The sequence below is a fragment of the Porites lutea genome, chromosome 3, assembly GCF_958299795.1.
Source record: "Porites lutea chromosome 3, jaPorLute2.1, whole genome shotgun sequence".
NCBI classification, from domain to species: domain Eukaryota; kingdom Metazoa; phylum Cnidaria; class Anthozoa; order Scleractinia; family Poritidae; genus Porites; species Porites lutea.
This window is the reverse complement of record NC_133203.1, coordinates 48989932-48998865: the sequence shown is the minus strand read 5'-3', so window position 1 is coordinate 48998865 and position 8934 is coordinate 48989932.

Below are 8934 nucleotides of genomic sequence, written 5' to 3'. Positions count from 1 at the left end.
TTGTGAGGGTTGTGGGGGTTGTGGGGGTTGTAGGGGTTGTGAGGGTTGTGGGGGTTGTGGGGGTTGTGAGGGTTGTTGGGCTGGTGAGGGTTGTGAGGGTTGTGGGGGTTGTGAGGGTTGTGGGGGTTGTGAGGGTTGTGGGGGTTGTGGGGGTTGTGAGGGTTGTGGGGGTTGTGAGGGTTGTGAGGGTTGTGGGGGTTGTGAGGGTTGTAGGGGTTGTGAGGGTTGTGGGGGTTGTGAGGGTTGTGGGGGTTGTGGGGGTTGTGAGGGTTGTGGGGGTTGTGAGGGTTGTGAGGGTTGTGGGGGTTGTGAGGGTTGTAGGGGTTGTGAGGGTTGTGGGGGTTGTGGGGGTTGTGAGGGTTGTAGGGGTTGTGAGGGTTGTGGGGGTTGTGAGGGTTGTGAGGGTTGTGAGGGTTAAGTTGTGGGGGTTGTGGGGGTTGTGAGGGTTGTAGGGGTTGTAAGGGTTGTGAGGGTTGTGGGGGTTGTGGGGGTTGTAGGGGTTGTGAGGGTTGTGAGGGTTGTGAGGGTTGTAGGGGTTGGGAGGGTTGTAGGGGTTGTGAGGGTTGTAGGGGTTGTGAGGGTTGTATGAGGGTTGTAGGGGTTGTGAGGGTTGTAGGGGTTGTGGGGGTTGTGAGGGTTGTGAGGGTTGTGGGGGTTGTGAGGGTTGTAGGGGTTGTGAGGGTTGTGGGGTTGTGGGGTTGTGAGGGTTGTAGGGGTTGTGAGGGTTGTGGGGGTTGTGAGGGTTGTGAGGGTTGTGAGGGTTAAGTTGTGGGGGTTGTGGGGGTTGTGAGGGTTGTAGGGGTTGTAAGGGTTGTGAGGGTTGTGGGGGTTGTGGGGGTTTGTGAGGGTTGTAGGGGTTGTAAGGGTTGTGAGGGTTGTGGGGGTTGTGGGGGTTGTAGGGGTTGTGAGGGTTGTGGGGGTTGTGGGGTTGTGAGGGTTGTTGGGCTGGTGAGGGTTGTGAGGGTTGTGGGGGTTGTGAGGGTTGTGGGGGTTGTGAGGGTTGTGGGGGTTGTGGGGGTTGTGAGGGTTGTGGGGGTTGTGAGGGTTGTGAGGGTTGTGGGGGTTGTGAGGGTTGTAGGGGTTGTGAGGGTTGTGGGGGTTGTGAGGGTTGTGGGGGTTGTGGGGGTTGTGAGGGTTGTGGGGGTTGTGAGGGTTGTGAGGGTTGTGGGGGTTGTGAGGGTTGTAGGGGTTGTGAGGGTTGTGGGGGTTGTGGGGGTTGTGAGGGTTGTAGGGGTTGTGAGGGTTGTGGGGGTTGTGAGGGTTGTGAGGGTTGTGAGGGTTAAGTTGTGGGGGTTGTGGGGGTTGTGAGGGTTGTAGGGGTTGTAAGGGTTGTGAGGGTTGTGGGGGTTGTGGGGGTTGTAGGGGTTGTGAGGGTTGTGGGGGTTGTGGGGGTTGTGAGGGTTGTTGGGCTGGTGAGGGTTGTGAGGGTTGTGGGGGTTGTGAGGGTTGTGGGGGTTGTGAGGATTGTGGGGGTTGTGGGGGTTGTGGGGGTTGTGAGGGTTGTGAGGGTTAAGTTGTGGGGGTTGTGAGGGTTGTGAGGGTTAAGTTGTGGGGGTTGTGAGGGTTGTGAGGGTTGTAGGGGTTGTGAGGGTTGTAGGGGTTGTGAGGGTTGTGAGGGTTGTGAGGGTTGTAGGGGTTGTGAGGGTTGTAGGGGTTGTGAGGGTTGTGGGGGTTGTGGGGGTTGTGAGGGTTGTGAGGGTTGTGGGGGTTGTGAGGGTTGTAGGGGTTGTGAGGGTTGTGGGGGTTGTGGGGGTTGTGAGGGTTGTAGGGGTTGTAAGGGTTGTGAGGGTTGTGGGGGTTGTGGGGGTTGTGAGGGTTGTAGGGGTTGTAAGGGTTGTGAGGGTTGTGGGGGTTGTGGGGGTTGTAGGGGTTGTGAGGGTTGTGGGGGTTGTGGGGGTTGTGAGGGTTGTTGGGCTGGTGAGGGTTGTGAGGGTTGTGGGGGTTGTGAGGGTTGTGGGGGTTGTGAGGGTTGTGGGGGTTGTGGGGGTTGTGAGGGTTGTGGGGGTTGTGAGGGTTGTGAGGGTTGTGGGGGTTGTGAGGGTTGTAGGGGTTGTGAGGGTTGTGGGGGTTGTGAGGGTTGTGGGGGTTGTGGGGGTTGTGAGGGTTGTGGGGGTTGTGAGGGTTGTGAGGGTTGTGGGGGTTGTGAGGGTTGTAGGGGTTGTGAGGGTTGTGGGGGTTGTGGGGGTTGTGAGGGTTGTAGGGGTTGTGAGGGTTGTGGGGGTTGTGAGGGTTGTGAGGGTTGTGAGGGTTAAGTTGTGGGGGTTGTGGGGGTTGTGAGGGTTGTAGGGGTTGTAAGGGTTGTGAGGGTTGTGGGGGTTGTGGGGGTTGTAGGGGTTGTGAGGGTTGTGAGGGTTGTGAGGGTTGTAGGGGTTGGGAGGGTTGTAGGGGTTGTGAGGGTTGTAGGGGTTGTGAGGGTTGTAGGGGTTGTGAGGGTTGTAGGGGTTGTGGGGGTTGTGAGGGTTGTAGGGGTTGGGAGGGTTGTGAGGATTGTGGGGCTTTGTGAGGGTTGTAGGGCTGGTGAGGGTTGTGGGAGTTGTGAGGGTTGTGGGGGTTGTGAGGGTTGTAGGGGTTGTGAGGGTTGTGGGGGTTGTGAGGGTTGTGAGGGTTGTGAGGGTTAAGTTGTGGGGGTTGTGGGGGTTGTGAGGGTTGTAGGGGTTGTAAGGGTTGTGAGGGTTGTGGGGGTTGTGGGGGTTGTAGGGGTTGTGAGGGTTGTGAGGGTTGTGAGGGTTGTAGGGGTTGGGAGGGTTGTAGGGGTTGTGAGGGTTGTAGGGGTTGTGAGGGTTGTAGGGGTTGTGGGGGTTGTGAGGGTTGTAGGGGTTGGGAGGGTTGTGAGGATTGTGGGGCTTTGTGAGGGTTGTAGGGCTGGTGAGGGTTGTGGGAGTTGTGAGGGTTGTGGGGGTTGTGAGGGTTGTAGGGGTTGTGAGGGTTGTGAGGGTTGTGAGGGTTGTAGGGGTTGGGAGGGTTGTAGGGGTTGTGAGGGTTGTAGGGGTTGTGAGGGTTGTAGGGGTTGTGGGGGTTGTGAGGGTTGTGAGGGTTGTAAGGGTTGTGGGGGTTGTGAGGGTTGTAGGGGTTGTGAGGGTTGTGGGGGTTGTGGGGGTTGTGAGGGTTGTAGGGGTTGTGAGGGTTGTGGGGGTTGTGAGGGTTGTGAGGGTTGTGAGGGTTAAGTTGTGGGGGTTATGGGGGTTGTGAGGGTTGTAGGGGTTGTAAGGGTTGTGAGGGTTGTGGGGGTTGTGGGGGTTGTAGGGGTTGTGAGGGTTGTGGGGGTTGTGGGGGTTGTGAGGGTTGTTGGGCTGGTGAGGGTTGTGAGGGTTGTGGGGGTTGTGAGGGTTGTGGGGGTTGTGAGGGTTGTGGGGGTTGTGGGGGTTGTGAGGGTTGTGAGGGTTAAGTTGTGGGGGTTGTGAGGGTTGTGAGGGTTGTAGGGGTTGTGAGGGTTGTAGGGGTTGTGAGGGTTGTGGGGGTTGTGAGGGTTGTGAGGGTTGTGGGGGTTGTGAGGGTTGTAGGGGTTGTGAGGGTTGTGGGGGTTGTGGGGGTTGTGAGGGTTGTAGGGGTTGTGAGGGTTGTGGGGGTTGTGAGGGTTGTGAGGGTTGTGAGGGTTGTGAGGGTTAAGTTGTGGGGGTTGTGGGGGTTGTGAGGGTTGTAGGGGTTGTAAGGGTTGTGAGGGTTGTGGGGGTTGTGGGGGTTGTAGGGGTTGTGAGGGTTGTGAGGGTTGTGAGGGTTGTAGGGGTTGGGAGGGTTGTAGGGGTTGTGAGGGTTGTGGGGGTTGTGAGGGTTGTAGGGGTTGTAGGGGTTGTCAGGGTTGTCAGGGTGTGGGGGTTGTGAGGGTTGTGGGGGTTGTCAGGGTTGTGGGGGTTATGGGGGTTGTGAGGGTTGTCAGGGTTGTGGGGGTTGTGAGGGTTGTCAGGGTTGTCAGGGTTGTGGGGGTTGTGGGGGTTGTGAGGGTTGTGAGGGTTGTGGGGGTTGTGGGGGTTGTGGGAGTTTTTTAGGGTTGTGGGGGTTGTGAGGGTTGTGGGGGTTGTGGGAGTTGTGGGGGTTGTGGGGGTTGTGAGGGGTTGTGAGGGTTGTGAGGGTTGTAGGGGTTGTGAGGGTTTTCAGGGTTGTGGGGGTTGTGAGGGTTGTGGGGGTGGTCAGGGTTGTGGGGGTTGTAGGGCTGGTGAGGGTTGTGGGAGTTGTGAGGGTTGTGGGGGTTGTGAGGGTTGTGAGGGTTGTAGGGCTGGTGAGGGTTGTGTGAGTTGTGAGGGTTGTGGGGGTTGTCAGGGTTGTGGGGGTTGTGAGAGTTGGGGGTAGGACAATGCAGTTATTAAGGATAAAAATATTCATAATATCAATGTAGCCTTCGTTCAGTGCAAACTCTCACAATATACTCTCAGTTTCAAGAACACCTTATTTACTTGATCAATTTGCAATCTCATCTGGATTCAAAGTTAAGCACGAATATATCCGAAGCGCTCTTATTTTTTTGATTCCTGTGGAGATAACTAAGGCGAAGGGCAAATATCTGCGCCCCTGCCACTCATTTGTCGAACAAATTGACGTCACTTTTTGTGGGAACATTGAAAAAATCTGAGCAGCTTGTCAGTTAGAAGGATGACTTTCATTCATTTTTGTTGAAATTGCAATATTAGGATCCCTTTTCTGTAACACAAATCGTTTACCTCCTGTCATCTTTACCCGTACGACTTCCTAAAGCAAAAGTGATAAAATAAAGAGAACACAACTGATAAAAAAAATTTAACAATGAAGGGCTTTAGAAAATTGACTTCCTGGGCCCGATTCCCGCGAAACTAGGCCAATTAACGGTAATACAGTGCCCGCTTCCTAAAAGGCCGATTAGCACTAATCCAGGATTAACCATGGTTTAATGCAGGAGTAAAAGATGTTCAGGAGTTGTTTGACAGTTCAAACCCGATAATTTTTATTTAATTTTTATTTTTATTATCAACAGAGCGCCTACAGACACATGTTTACAACGATAACAAAGATTTTAGTGCAATAATCACAGAGGTGTACATTTGTAGAATTTATACAACTAGACAAGGTTATATTTAACGCGTCTTTCTCTTTCGCGGAAGCGATCACATACGTATTTAGCCACAATTTTTTGCGTTTTCTCTCCTTATCAAAGTTGCAAAAGCAGAGCTTGGAGTCATAGAGTCAAGAAAGAGATTAGTTTCCTTTTTTACCGTATTGAACAGCTCTCTCCTAGGATCCCTATAAGCTATGCAATTCATCAAAAAATGGTCCTCGTCTTCTAATCCAGTTTTACATAATAGACAGATTCTTTGATCTGGTGGTTGATAGGGTTTAACGTATCGCCCAGTTTCATTTGCTAGTTTGTGGTTGCTTAATCTTAGCTTTGTGACTGCTACTCTACAGCCATCGATTGGCATTAAATTCATGTCTCCTTATCTTCAGGTATCGCGGGAGTGTACGCAGATCATATATTATTTTTAAACCTCAGTAGCAAAGTTTAAGAATTGTTCATCGATGTGGCTCCGTGAAAAACAGCACAAATAATTAACACAATTAACATATCTCGTTGTCAGTAGCACAAACTTGATCGATTTAGCTTCGAGTTCATTGCAAAGATTCAACTGACCTGGGAAACAGTCGTCGTTCAAACACGGTTAAGCTTGTTGTTATTTCTTTTTCTTCTTCTTTCTTTATATGTCTGTACAGACGCCACGTCCACCTCGATCTTCCGTGTGGAATTCCCAAGAGTGATTTACAGAGTAGCAAAAAGTTATTCCAGGCGGGCGTCAAAGGTGACAAGCGCAGCAAACAGTGACAAAGCAGGGCAGAAGTGATTCTCGTTCCGAGGAATGATAGCGAGAGACATTCACATTCGTTGACGCATAACAGTGGGGTTTGTTTTTCTTACACACAATTCCGTAGTACGTTTCTATGAATTTTAAACTCGCGCGAAACGTGTGGGCGAATAAACAAGTTTACGCATTGCTACTCGCTAGTTTTTATACTCAAATAAAAAGCAATGATATCAAAATGTGTAACTTTATTAGTACTCCATGAAATTGACAATTGAAATGTTTGACTGAATAGGTTATCGATTGATATTGCATATTTGATAACAATCTATTATGTTAATTGATCGATTCCCATCGATTGATATTGATAATTGATGATAAGATAATGAATAATCAGAAAAATTTTCGTCATCGATTGTTTATCGATTATCAGTATCAATCGATTAATTGATATCGATTGTCATCGATTGTTATCGATTATCGATTGATTTTGATAATCGATGATAATCGATAATCACAAACATTTTCGTCATCGATTGTCCATCGATTATCAATATCAATCGATTAATTGCTATCGATTGTCATCGATTGTTATCGATTGCCATCGATTATGGACTTCATCGATTGTTCACGTCCTGTACTCTATGATTGATGTTTCTTACATTTGTGAGGTAATTTTCGTAGTCATGGGTAAGTTTAAATTTCCTAAAAGTTCTTAGTTTTTTTTTTTTTGATGCGGGTCCTTTCGTTCATCATTGTGTATTTCACTAATCCATGTTTGCTGTTCTATGTCTAAGAGTCTCTGTCGTATACAGCTCATAGTTGCGGGAGTGTTCGTTTTCGCTGACCATATGTCGCCAAGACCTGCGCCGAGATTTAATAGCCGTTTTAATTTGCTGCTGGGCCAAAGTTCCTTTTTGTCTTGACCAATTTGATCTGTAAATGCTATTCCAGAGAGTTTATTTTGGTGCTCCGGCTCACAAAATTTCAGCCAATATTTAATGGCTCTGCACTTTGTCTTCGTTCGCATTGTGAAACGGCCTACCTCCGATCTGCACGCATTTGAGGTACAGAATTTGTTAACTCCCAATAGCCTCCTAATGAACTTTGTTTGTACAAACTCAATTGGATAGAGTCCCCAGCCTTCCCATTTTTCTTACTTCTAGTACAACTCAAAACCTTAAAAGGCGATGAAACGGCTTCCAAATGGCTCTAGGGGCGAAGAGACAGTAACTCAAGACAAACCAACGAACTCCCACAGAGTTTGTGCTGGCTCGGCCAGCTATTCATCCTGTTTCCCGGGGACATACGCCGGCAGGGCGCGGGATTTGTTCACTTTGTTCGATAATTTTAAGCCCGGGATGGGGGGATTGGATTGCTTTTGCACTTTCGAAGCAGGATCCCAAGGGGAAGACCCGTGGGATTTGTAAATATCTAAAAATATTTTACAATATAAAGCATTTGAAAATGTATTCAAGAAATCTTGGTTCTTCATTACCTGGAAACAAGAATGTTCTCTCCTTTTCCATTCCATGACTTACGCTGAACCTCATTATGTGCAGAAAACAAGTGGAATAGCTTTCTTTGCTTATTTTTAATTAACTCGATCTTATACGTATACGTATACGTAGTGCGGGTCAGAGATATGAGAGAAAGCGCCTGGCGACCCTTTGGTATATGGATGTTAGAGAAGGACTGGACCCATGTTCTTGAACCGGCCTCGTGTAAGGAAAAATTCCAGCTTTTTTCTTCCGAGTTAAAAGGGGCTATTGAGCTTTTATTGCCATGGAGAACTGTTAAAATCAATAGTTCAGATAGACCCTGGATAACAAAGAGATTAAAGTGATCCATTAAAAAGCGGCAACAGGCCTTTATTAAGCATAGCAAGGACTCTAGCACCTATAAGATGTGGAGGAATAATGTCCAGAAAGAAATTAAATCTGCTAAGCGTCTTTACGATAGGAATAAAGTTGCGGATCTCGAGCTTGATCACTCATCTAGTAAGAATTGGTGGAATCATATTAAACGCTTGACTGGAAAGGATATTAAGCAGGATTGGCAATATCAATTCTTGGATCGGAACTGCCCGGATTTGCTCTCCCTCTCAAATAAGGTTTTCACCAGTTTGACAGATCATTTTACACCTCTAGAGCCTCCAGTCTTGGCCCCTCAGGAAGTTCCCCCTGAATTCCTGGTATCTGAGAGGAAAGCTTTCCAGGCCCTCTCAGCTGTGAAGATCGGCAAAGCTATTGGTCCTGATTGCATCCCAAACAGGGTACTGGAGGAGTTCGCTCAAGAACTAGCACCAGTTGTCAGGGATATTTACAACGCATCCCCGATCGAGGGTTATTTTCCTGATGCCTTGAAGGCCTCACTGCTGAACCCAATCCCTAAAATCACACCTCCGCAGTAGATAGATAGCGATTTGTGGCCCATCGCTCTGACATGCACTCTTGCTAAGGTGCTTAAGGGATTCAGACGGGACCGCTTGATTACACAAGTGTCTCATCAGATCGACCCTCGTCAGTTTGCACGTGCAGGACATTCCACCACTGACGCGTTAGTCTATTTGCTGCAGGCTGTGTATGAGGCAGTGCATACAGGGAGCTGTGGTGCTAGGCTTTTTTTTGCTGACTACTCTAAAGGTTTTGACATGATTGACCACAGTGTGCTGATTGAGGAGCTAAGGAACATGCATGTGCACCCTGTTTTAGTTAACTGAATAATAGCTTTTCTGTGTAACAGGACTCAGGCTGTGAGGATTGAGAACATTATATCTGAGTGGAAAACTCCCAAGGGCGGTATACCACAAGGCACCAAGTTAGGAGTCATTTTGTTTACAATCATGACAAATAATTTATTGCGCTCATTATTATTATTATAGCAAATAGGAAATTTATTATGGCAAATAGAACTCTTTTGAAATATTGGACCTTTTGACTTGGCGGAACACACTTCTTTGCTCTCATGGGAGGGGCGTTAGTAGCTTTTTGTTAAACAATCTTGGTTTTGGGTAGGGGGATTTGTAAACGTCGTTGTACTGTATAAATGACCCGGGGGTTCCCCGGGGTCACCCCCGCCCCCCCCGGGATGGCTACTGATAAGTGCATAATCAATTCGCCCCTGAAGCACACACTCACCAGTGACCACAAAACGGCTCGACTAGCTTCAA